At 31.3% G+C, this 12961-nt stretch overlaps 1 protein-coding gene and 1 long non-coding RNA gene across 6 annotated transcripts in view; one reads left to right on the top strand and one right to left on the bottom strand.

The window, feature by feature from the left end:
• twin (CCR4-NOT transcription complex subunit 6-like twin) overlaps positions 1 to 12961 on the top strand; it is a 474198-nt gene that overhangs the window by 91694 nt on the left and 369543 nt on the right. The window lies entirely within an intron of this gene.
• LOC143191691 (uncharacterized) lies at positions 2559 to 11912 on the bottom strand. Its single transcript, XR_013004589.1, has 3 exons — positions 11775 to 11912; positions 11644 to 11707; positions 2559 to 2861 (listed from the first exon to the last, which is right to left on the bottom strand). It is a non-coding gene; the product is annotated as an uncharacterized LOC143191691 (long non-coding RNA).

The following is a 12961-nucleotide window of genomic DNA, read 5'->3' as shown; positions in this document are numbered from 1 at the left end:
TTTTCTTGTTCTAAGATGACCAGCTAGAACCAGATGGTCTTTTGATGATGTTGCTTCGGGTTCAGGATAGTCAAGTGTATTGCAAGCGACAGAGACCTTGGGTTACGACTGGGATTGTCGTAGTTGGTTATCTACGGAGGTTTGTGGATGGGTAGGGTTTTTATCAAGTCGTTTTTGTGTTCTAAGGCACCAAGGGAGAACCTTACACTGAATATGTTCGTGAAACTCTTCACGAAAGGGATGCTGATTCGATGCTGATTGACGTTCCTTATAAACCATGGGGCATTGAGTAACGCGCGGACTTTTTTGAATGGAACACTTGGAGTAGTTCAAGTTGTCTCTCAGCGACATACCCATACCACAGCTGTGCTCCGTAGAGGCAGACGAGACTGACTAGCATTTTATAGAGTTGGTTTCTGGTGGATGTTGTTTTACTTTTTTTGCATAGGAGTGGGAAGAGAAGACTTTACACGCCATTGCCTTTGCAGATGGCGTGCTCCCTTCCGGTAGAACAGAATAGCCTGAGTTTTTCTCGAGTTTATCTGCAGCCGCCATATTTTGTACCACGCAATCGCTTGGTTCAGTTGGACTTGAAGTCTGTCGCGAATAGCGTTGGGATTGTAACCGGTTGTGAGGAAAACTGTATCATCTGAAAGTAAGATCTACCAAGGTTGAACAGGGCAGGGGATTGTAGGGCACCTTGCGGTACTCCTCCGGACATCTGTTTTCGAGTGGAGACTGCGTTACCGATCCTCACTTGAATGGACCTACCTGTCTGCTTGCTATTGTTTCGCTTTGAATATAATAATAGCCTACCTACTGTTTTGCTTTGAATGTTATACGAAAGCTTTGGAGACATCTAAAAAGGTGGCTCCAGTTTTTCGACCTTTTCTTAGTGCCTGCTGGATTGTTGCAGCTACGCGAGTAGCTCGAGGAAGGCTTGAGTGTTTGTCACGGCAACCGAATTGTTCGTTCGGGATTATGTGGTGTGCGTCTATATAATTATATAATGTGAATTATATAAGATAGTTAACCCACGTAAGCCCACCCCATCAAATGGTGATTCTAAGATAAATCAATCTCTATTACTAATCAATTTAACCTATCCCTTTGTTTTTTTATAAAATATTTCGTCAAACAAAGTCTATTTCACACTGTGTACTTTTTTTTTGGTACGTTTCCTGTTATGTTACTCGAATCGTTCTCATATCATTTTACGAAGTGAAATAATAATGGAAAAAATGTTGAAAAAAGCGCAGAATGTTATTCGTTAGGAGTGGCATCTAGGTGTGCATTTTTTTTCTAATTGAAAGGAAATCATTTAGCGGCAATAAAATGATCTAAAGTACTGTTAGATCTAGATGACTTAATTATGCCATTATTGGATGTGAACTTGGGACGGTTCGCGTCGATCGAAAAAAATTCCTCGAATTTTTTCTACTGGTCGTTCCGTAATGAGATCTAATCATTAACATTATTAAGATCCGAGACATAGATATCAGCTGTAACGCTTCTGTTTTAAGAAATTCCCACTGGTCGTTGTTTAATGTTATCGGAAAGAAATGTAATAGATATTTGTACTGTTTTATGTGAACTAGGAAATAATTAGACATATTTGATCTGTCATTAGTTGAAATTGTGTAAAACGTGTTGGGTGTTTTTGTTAACAATTTTTTAACTAATACATTGTTACTAGTCGTTGTCCGCTAACCTACAATTTGTTTTTACAATAACTTAGAAACTACATTTATATCTAGGAGAACCCATTGATCTTTGCTTAGTCTCTCTAGTAACCAAGTTAATTGATTTAATACTATTGTTTTTTCCTAGTTTTTCTTGTCTTTTACACCAAAAATAGTAAACATCAATAGCACTTAATATAATTCTTCAATCTAGCTGATTATTATTTATCTAATTTTGGAAATTCGACTTTATTCCAACATTAAGCTCCTTTTTCCTCTTAGCTTTTATACAAATTTTTTCATAGAACTGTTTATATGACTATATATATATATATAGTCAGAGGTGTTCAGTTCGTCGTCAGTGTGAGATTCAGTTCGAAACTAACTGAAATTTACTCATTTACTCAGTATTTTTCGTGTATTTGATCTATTTCCCTAAATAACTGTCCATTTAAACAACTAGAGTGTTTAGCCTCATCGTTTCTTTCACTGGTACTGATTCTTTATCTTATCAGTCAACTATTAAGTTATTCCCATATTTGCACACCAGCAGTGATGTGACAATCGTTGTGCACTTATTCTCGACATTGCTAGAGGAGTTAGAGCAAAAATGTCACAGTATAAGCTGTGTGATCACCAGAAAATATCCATGCTTTGGAAGATACCCTTAGTTTGTAGATTTCTGGTACAAACATCACAGTTCAGAGTGTAATGCCATTAAAGGCTTTAAATTAATTTAGTCTACTGGAGTTTGATGCACTAGCTTAGTTTTTCAGCCATTAGCTATTAAAATGTATAGGAATTAAAAGTCAGTGTGGAGTGAAAAATCAGTGTTATTAAAAGAAGTGTCAATAATATTTATAAAAATATGAAAATATTAAAATATAGAGGTTGAAACCTCTTGGTCAAGGCAATAAGTTGGTTTTGCCACTGTTGCGATTTAGAATAATGCTGGGACATGGTTGTAAATTTAATTTCTCATTGTTTATAATTGAAAATGTTTATAATGCAACTTTACACTTTTGGACAACAACATCCAATAAGGAAAATCATCCCAATCACGTTGGTAGCCAGGCTGGGTAAGGCCGGATGTCTTCTGGAAATTGGGTTGGTAGGGTTTAATTTCGGCCACCGTGCTTCGCTGCCCACTATAACCAGTAGGTTCACTCCAGATAAACCCTAAAAAAGATTAATTAAATATAAGATGAAATATAATATGTTGTCATGTCAAATAATATTATTTTGTGGATGTAGGAAATTAATTCAGTATTTTTTAACTAGATTTTTACACAATCTTTATGCTACTGAATCATTACCAACTTGATTTTCTTTTTAACAATGTAATTTATATTTCAATAAATATTTTTTTTTTTTCCGTGTCGGAAAAACGTGTAACACCGAATTACCCATTCGAAATCGATCTTCAGGCCTCTGTGCCTCGAAGTTTTACGTGTTTTTCATCGAGTGCTGTGTGAATGAAACCACTTTCTCAAGGTACGATAAAATCATTTTTATGTCCGCCTAATGAGCGCGTTGCAAGTAATAGCACCGCAAGTAGCACTCTGTGTTACTACATTATTGAAATGTTGATTTTTGTACATTAGTATGCGCCGTGGAGGTGAATAGGCATGTCTAGCTTTTACTTTTACACCACTTTATTAATGACTATTTTATTCGACCAAGCTCTATGGTTGAACGGTTACGAGAATAGTTTGGGTAAAAAACAGCTTCTGATAATTTAAATTACTGTAAAGTCACTAGACATTTTGAATATTTATTGAATGTGTATTTTGGAAAGTTAAGTTTATTTATTTTGTTTTTATGTGTAGTTTAGGATAATCTCTTATTTGACTATACTTTCTACTTATATTTTCATATGATTTCTATTTTTAATTTTTTTTATCACGATTTTGAAGATATATTTCAGACGACATTTTCGCTGGATATTTAAACTGTATCACAATTGTTTATATAACATCTTTTGTTGGATAGGCATAGTATAATTCACTATGGGGAGTTTTAGAGCAGACAATGTAGGAGTACATTTCCACTCACATCGATTACTGAAGCTGTTGGATTCTGGAACTGGAATTCAAGCGGATATTTTGGTACAAGAATGAGACAACATTCAATTCTAAACTATTTAGACACTCTACGAATCTGTTCCTCGATGAATTTCAGTTGTTTTAAGGGCAAATGGTGACTCAATAATTAATCATTAAATATTGCGTATAGAACAGTTTTTTTATATTATTTTGTCGATCTCGTCAATTTTTTGTACATAGCATTGTCGTGAAATTGTAACATATGGTATTTCAAAATTAGATTTAGGGGGTAGCCTCATTTTATTAGCGCTTTTATTAACATAATTTTTTCAACACACGTTTTTTCTAGCGTTGGGAACTATCGACTGAAAACAGTCGAAACAGTCGATAGTCAAAAAACTAGCGTTTGAAAATAGTAATTACTATTTTCAGTCAAATGCACCCTCCGACTGTTTTTTTCTATTCGTGATGTCGGACGAAGATGTACGTAACCCTTTCTTGCATAAATTATGAGAGAGGAAAGGACGGAGATAATTGCTTGGAGCATTTAACTTTATATGTGCTTATATTTTCCAACGGTAGTACAAGCGAGACGTAGATGTATAACTTCCTTAACGAACTAACTTTAAAAAAGAAAAGGAAAGAAATAATTACTGAATACTATTAACAAGCAATTAATAATTTCATTTTAAACGAAATTGAATTACTTTTATATTTAAACGTTCTGTAGATCTGTAAAATGGAATGGAATTTTTCTATGGAATGGAATAATGCCCTCACAAATGTTTTATCGTATTTTAATATTGTTAATTTCTAGTTTCAAATTACTAAATAATATCGTTCCAAAATGCTACTATATTACTATACAATATATTGTTAGTTACAAGCAAACTACTAATAGAACCTAAAATAGTAAAAGTACACGACTGAATCAGTCGATAGTAAATAGTAACAAAATCAGTCGGATCGAAAATAGCAACTGAAAGCAGTCGACTGAAACAGTCGATAGTAAAAAGTAGTCAGTTACTAAATAGTCGATAGTTATTTTCAGTCGATAGTTCCCAACGCTGTTTTTTCTAATATTCCATGAGGAATTTATATTAATTAAACTTTATATTTTCTTGATTTCGATGAGCTTTTGTAATTTTATAATTTAAATTGTTCTAAAACTAAAGAAAAAATCTCGTCCGACTACATATATTTATCGATCACCCTGTATTATTGTGATCGCCTTCGATATCGAACCACCACGTACACAACAGCGTAATTATCGGATGAACGTTAGAACAAAAGATGGCGAAAAACCAACCGGGCAAAGACATTACGCAACGATCCTCCTCATTGTTCGCCGTGTTCCAGGGGTAGTATCGACGTTCTCGCAACGCAGATCTCAGCCGGATAACCGCGGGCGAGCAAGAAAAACGACGGAGCCGAGACCACGCCACCGAGAGCAAGCAGCCGCGCTTGCCTCCGTGGCGAATATAGACAAAATCAAGCAGATAGAGGCGACCGACGAAAAAAAGGGCCGGTATTCTTTAATTCCTGGGAGATAAGACCCTCGGAGAGGAAAATATATCGCCGGGATGGGCCGAGACCGAGCACCGTACACCGGCAGATCGTTATCTTTTAATTTCTTTTGTGGGACGTAGTAAATATTATCGTTACAATAAAGCTCTTCGCGGCGATTTTTGTTTTCGCTTTGCCTCCACATTAACACAAAGGAACTAAAAACAATATTTAATAAATTACGTTAATACTAATCGGGCAAATGTCTATGTAATAAATTAGATATTATGGCTCGTATACTAGTGATTCATAAATTATGTAACGATGTAATTTAATTAGGATTTTAAATTAAAATAATTAAACCTCAATGCATAAACCTCTGGTATATAAGTTATAAAATATTATTTTACTTCAGGAGTTCAAATATAGGAAAATGTTTTGGTTAACTGGAAGAAAATCACAATTATTATTACATAATAATCTACTATTGTACAGGCAAGTATTGAAACCTATATGGACATACGAGGACATATAGATATTAATACTAATCGAGCAAATGTCTATGTAATAAATTAGATATTATGGCTCGTATACTAGTGATTCATAAATTATGTAACGATGTAATTTAATTAGGATTTTAAATTAAAATAATTAAACCTCAATGCATAAACCTCTGGTATATAAGTTATAAAATATTATTTTACTTCAGGAGTTCAAATATAGGAAAATGTATTGGTTAACTGGAAGAAAATCGCAATTATTATTACATAATAACCTACTATTGTACAAGCAAGTATTGAAACCTATATGGACATACGAGGACATATACATATTAATACTAATCGGGCAAATGTCTGTCTAATAAATTAGATATTATGGCTCGTATACTAGTGATTCATAAATTATGTAAGGATGTAATTTAATTAGGATTTTAAATTAAAATAATTAAACCTCAATGCATAAACCTCTGGTATATAAGTTATAAAATATTATTTTACTTCAGGAGTTCAAATATAGGAAAATGTATTGGTTAACTGGAAGAAAATCACAATTATTATTACATAATAATTTACTATTGTACAAGCAAGTATTGAAATCTATATCGACATACGAGGTTCAATTATGAGGATCTTTTCACGGAACTTAAATACATGTTTTTTTAAAACAATAGTCCTGAGAAGTATTGTGGATACCTCCAGATACCACAGGACTGATTACTTACATCGAGACCTTCGATACCGACTGTTATGAGAAAATAGCGAGAAGATCAATATCAAACCATTACAACTCTTGGATAGCACCAGGATAGCACACAGACTGAATCAAATACATACAAAAATACATTACAAAAGATGTAATCAAATTACATCTTTTGTAATGTAGTGAGGAGCATTTAATAGAAAAACTCGACACTGTTAACACAAACATATTACAACAGAGACTAAGATAAGGTCGTTCCTCCTAGATATATATCTGGATTTAAATTATTGTAAACATCACCTTGCACCATTTATTAAAAACGAAGGGAGACTTCATTTTCATGTCAATATTAAACTATTACAACTCTTGGATAACACCATGGCATGACACAGACTCAAAAGAATCCTACCATTTGATCTTGTGTCGTGTAGAGAGGCGCATTTAATAGAAAAACAACAGTGTTAACACACATTACACCAGAGATTAAGATAAGGTCGATCCTTTTAGATCCTTACAGTACTAGATACTCTAGATACCAAGATTGAAATTATTGTAAACATAACAGCACCAATCAATTTTAACACAAAGCACTTGAATGCCCAGTGTAGTGCGTACAGTGCGTACCCAAAATTATTTGTTGTTTGCGTTGTTTTGCTTTTGAGTGCAATGAAATTTCCATGGTATCACTGTTTGGAGTGATTATCCAAATTTTGGTGGCCGTTCACTTTGAACTACAAGCTGCTGTGTAAATTCTAGTAGCCTATGTGTAATTTAGTGGGCTTATTTACCTTTTTTTTACTCAAAAATTAAACATTGCTGACATTATATTCATTATAAAAGTTTTAATATTAGGGTTAAAAAATAATTCTTGTCAGCTTTTAATTTTATTTAGCCAGTTAATAATCCGAGGCTGTGCTCGCCAAGGAAATGACGTTTCTTCTTGAATGTCATGGAGATTCGAAAATTTTATGGGATTATATACTAGTCCAGTATCTAGCTACAAACTTCTTAACCTGTCTGATATCCGTGATGATAGCCTATATTTGCTAATACAGATATGTTTTAATGCATTTGATAATTAATAGGAAAATGTCAAAGTACAAACCACCGATGAATGACCTGCTAATACACGTGTCTGTAGCATCCAACTAGAGCAAATTCAGAAGTACTTGGTATAATTAAGAATAAAAAGGCTGCTGAATATTCTGAGTGCTGATAACGTTCCATTTATTAATTTTTGTGCCTATTACTCATAACTACGAGTCGATCATTTAAATCTGTTCAGCCCAGATTGGTCCTTCTCTCGACCTTCTCTCAAGCATTGTAAATGTTCATCAAGTTCTTATATGAATCATGAAATCTTAGTTTGCCCGCAAGTATGTATGTGTCCAAACTCGGTTTTTGGTTTATTAATACTTGTTATTCGTGATTTGTTTTATATTGACTTTTTTTGTCAATTGTTTCAATATCATAATGTTTATATCATGGAGATCAAACGTTATGGCTGGGAAATAAAGTTTCTGCAAGTGATCACTTGCCATGGACTTCTAGTTTCTCTAAATCCAATAGTAATTGCAGTTTTGAACAATACATTGTTATTATATGTAAAAATTAATTAAAACTAGTGTTGGGAGCTATCGACTGAAATTGACTATCGATTGTTTAGTAATTGACTACTTTTTACTATAGACTGTTTCGGTCCGACTGATTTTGTTACTATTTTTAGTTCTTATATAGTTCTTTTAGTTCTATTATATATATATATATACATATATATATATATATATATATATATATATATATATATATATATATATATATATATGTAATATACATAGTTTTATGATTTTTTGGTAGTTTGTTTGTAAATAACAATATATTTCATATTAATATTATATCATTTTGGTATAATATTTTTCAAGATTGTTAATTACATTAAAAAGAAAATTGTGAATGATAAATACTAAAATATTTTGACTGTTTTTATGGCAATAATAGGTAATATTTCGATTACTGTCTTGATTATTATTAAAAAATATGTCCGTTCAATAATAAAGCATTTATATCATTTCATTCAGATCATTTTTAATTATGTCACCGATTACTTTTTTTCTACAATTAAGTATTTGTTTAATTTTTATATAGTATTTATGATTATTGTACATCTTTAGTTTTTAGGTTTTGTTTAAGTTCTATTGTATTGTCTATATTTATTATAGTATATTATCTAAAAGTAGCAACTAACACATTAAAATACAATAAAACATTTGTGGGGTATTATTCCATTCCATAGAGAAATTCCATTCCTTTCTACAGATCCACAGAACATTCAAATATAAAAGTAATTCTACTTCGTTTAAAATTAAATTACAAATTGCATGTTTCAGTAATTATTTTTTCCTTTTCTTTGTTGAAGTTAAATCGTGAAGGAATTTATACATCTCCATCTCACTTACACTACCGTTGGAAAATATAACCACATATAAAATTGCGCTTCAAGCGATTATCTCCGTCCATTTCTCTCTCACAATTTATACAGGAAAGGATTTGTACATCTTCGTCTGACATCACGAATTGAAAAAAAAAACAGTCGAACCCTGGATTTGACTGAATAATTAGAAAATAGTAATTACTATTTTCTGTCGCTAGTTTTTTTACTATCGACTATTTTGCGACTATCGACTGTTTCGATTATTTTCAGTCGATAGTGCCCAACGCTAATTAAAACATTAATAATGACGGGTAAAATGTCAGTGGTGACGAAATGACGTAACATTAAGCTTCATAATTTTAAAATTATGGTCATATAGATAATTAATTCCTGGTATCTGGATGGCATTTAACACTTCCCGTTGTCATATCTGATATTTTAGTTAACAAATCAGATCTATTAGTACAATATGGAGGTTTGTTTGAATTGTTATTAGATATTCAATTTAAAATATACTCGTATTTTATTAAATTCGTTCAGTTGATTTTAAATTAATTGTTTTTTTTTGTTTCAGGTCAGTAAATGTGATTTTAGATTCAATAGATTTCATCCACTGGGTAAGTTAATAGTATATTTTTTATGCTTTTTTCTAAAGGGGAAATAAACAACATTATGTTTGTTTATTTAAACATCGAATTCGTGCTGTTCGGATATAAATAGTTCACGCATCTGGCGGTCGTTGATATTTACCAGTTGTTAGCCAAAATAGAAAGTAAACAATCGGCCTCCGTAAAGTAGTAATACCAACTACATAAATTTATCACTGATATTTTATCGTCCTTTTTATGGACCTTTAGGATATTCTATTAATTCGATATTCGATTAAGGTGTATTTACGATGTTATTGATTTAGTCTTTTTCTTTTTTTCGATCTTTTAGTCTTAAGAATTTAACTTTATATTATGAGAGATATCAACACGTGGGTTGAAAAGTCAGGGCGTATCAAAGAAAACTGTTTATTTTTTGTTCAAAATTGCCTATATTCATCAATATCATCTCCAACCACACAATAATTCCAGCACAAGACTTCAGTACCGCTTTTGAGGAACGATTTATCAACACGTTCTTTTCCATCCCATTATTTCCATAATCCATTGTTTTAAAAATAATAAAAGTAGTGTTACTTTTAGGACAATAATTCATAAACTTATGAGTAGGATATTATGCATTTTTAACAGCTTTCTTTTGAAGGTTACTACTAATTGAAAATCGATTAATGCAATAAATCTAGTGCCATCTATGTATTAGGCCCGGGACTTTTGTGTGTTATACGATTAATATTAAACGAAAGTTAAGATCCATATTTTATTTATTTTTCAAAATTAATTTTTATGTTTTATTCAGCATTTTGAATAAAATGATTTGAAAAATCACTCTGTGAATTTGGTTTTGGAGATCTACAGAACAAATTATTACGGCACATAAGAAAACTCATGAAAAACATGTGTGAAATTTACCCGTATACATTTCGTCATTACAGAAATAATTAAATTAATAATTATATTCAAGTACAACATATAATATCTTGAAGAGATTTTAAATTTTTTTTGAATAAACATTGTATTTGTGATATCCTTTGTGACCAGTGTCCATTCTCTACATTTTAATAAATGTATCTATTCATTAGTATGACGTAGACGTTACCTGACTTCCGAGTTTTCTTCCATAACCTCAAAATTTTGTTATTCCTTACAAAGTTATTCAAGGAATTTGCACATAACATTATTCTACACGGACTTTTACTCTGTGTCCTAGATATCCTAAAGACCCTAAAAGAAGTGAGAATAAAACTCTTAAAATTATTTTTCATTCACTCTTTTATAGTTTGAAATTTTTGAAAAAACAAAAAGTATCAAGTTACAAAAAAATGGTGGTGGTAAAAAAATTCATAGTAATTAATTGTATTCAATTAAATGTATATTGTTTCTAAAAAAACAACCAACGGATGTTACTCAAATTGGGAATAACGTTACCTAATAATGGCGTTTAATTTATGCTTACACAGTTACCTCTTATTCATATATTTGCGAATGGTATTAATTGACGTTGAATAATGGGAAAAATGGAATGATTTATTAACGAAAGATAATGGGAACAGCGTGTTAATTTATTCAATCATTTGTAAATAAGTTGTGTAATATTGAACATACATCGTAAATATTGGTATCGATAAATCATCCCCAAAACAAAATTAAATATGAAATTAGAATGTTCGAATGGTATACAATAGTGAAGTTTAATTGGACTATATTTATATGTGCATAGTTGTAGAAGAGTCCAATGCTATATAACATGACATGACTTATAACTTGACTGAGTAGTAAAATGGAGTTATACATCTATTTAGTTTTTTAATTAAAATAAAAACATTATTGTATAAATAAATCGCTTAAGAGTCAACAAGTCGAGAATGTGCTATTTTGTATCAGTATTACGTATTTTTAACCGACTTCAAATGTTCGCCGATTTTATTTTTTTATTCGAAAGAGTGCATTTTCGAGGTGGCCCTATTAGCTAAATCGAGGGTAAAATCTCGGCGGGCGCTTACAATATTTTCACCTATTTTTTATCTAAAATAATCAGATATTTGGGTATAATATTATTACTGAACCAAAAATTCGGAAGTAGCTCAGCGTAAAAGCCATTCAGTTTGCCTTTTAAGCACTAACCTTATTATAGGAGAAGTTGATTCTTTATTTCTATTTTTCCTCTTACGTACCTTTACTTGGGCTATCCATTAAAATACTTTATAACTTCGTAATTTATTGAGTAAATATTTAACACTAAAAAGAGAAAAATAAAATATTTTTAACAATAAAATTGAACCGACTAAATAAATAAGGAACTTACTAAAAAACAAAAAATAATCTAACATAGGCTATTAACACAAAAAAACACCCAATATTATTCGCGTCTTCAAAGATTTAACCACATTTCTATAAATTTTATCTGAATCGGAACGAAAATACACTACTTGTTTGGAATTTTTACTGATGATACCGATGGGTTTCTAATGTATAATTACGTTAGAGACCTTCCCATCATCGAAATACCTTAGAATGTCTAATTATAATTCAAACTTATTAAAATAATGTATAAATAAAATCTGTATCAATAGAAACTGTCCACTGCTACCAAAACAACTATGTCACGTATATATTTGGAGCGTTTTAGCGCTCTTTTAAAACTATGCTATTCCAAACGTCAATTCTTCTTAAAAATTAATTATTTTTGAAGAAATATGTTATATATATTATATAACTTTTATTCGTGATAAAGCAATTACGTTAATACTGTTTGTCAATCATAAATGAATGTCATCTTGATCAGTCATAATAATACTGTAAGATTTATCATTTTATCGTTTCTATTTTTGGTTGTTTTGTTACATCTTATTTCAATTCCGTCTATAAAATGTAGGCTATCATATGTTAATTTTTATTATGTTTTTAGCACCGCAAAAGAATATTCTAATAAAGCAATTATGTAACATTATTTATTACATTTGTATTTCTGTTGAAACTGACCCAAATACATAATATTTCGCTTGATTTAAATAAAGACGAGCTACCTTAACTAGATTACGTTTTAAGGTAGGCGTTCAATTTGTTACTGTCTTTCATTTAAAGAAAACCTTAAATATCACATTTATTTTGTTCAATCTACGTTGTATTTGCCTTTGAATTATGCAATTATTTTCTATTTTCCGGCCCAGGGCCTTGTTCCTTACTTCCTTCTGAACTGAACCTGTTATTTCGTGGCAATATTGAAACCATTTTTCATGAAAACGACCGTTGACTCACATGACTGGAAAATTGGTCCGGTGGGAGCCCTTCAATTTTAACTAAACGAGCTGTAATTGAAATGGTTTGATTAATGTTCGGCCACCTATGATGGCGTTCTTGTCTGATTTTACTTTAATTTAAGCTACTCGTGATCTAGTAAAAATATACTATTAAGCGTTTATATTTGCACTGAAATTATTATAATGTATCTCTAGTAACATTTCAAGAATAAACAATATCGTAAATATTGTA

The sequence above is a fragment of the Rhynchophorus ferrugineus genome, unplaced genomic scaffold, assembly GCF_030347505.1.
Source record: "Rhynchophorus ferrugineus isolate W39M unplaced genomic scaffold, kcgeb_rfMv2 rfM2, whole genome shotgun sequence".
NCBI lineage: Eukaryota > Metazoa > Arthropoda > Insecta > Coleoptera > Curculionidae > Rhynchophorus > Rhynchophorus ferrugineus.
Note: the sequence above shows the minus strand (reverse complement) of the source record. Positions and strands in the feature narration are given on the sequence as shown.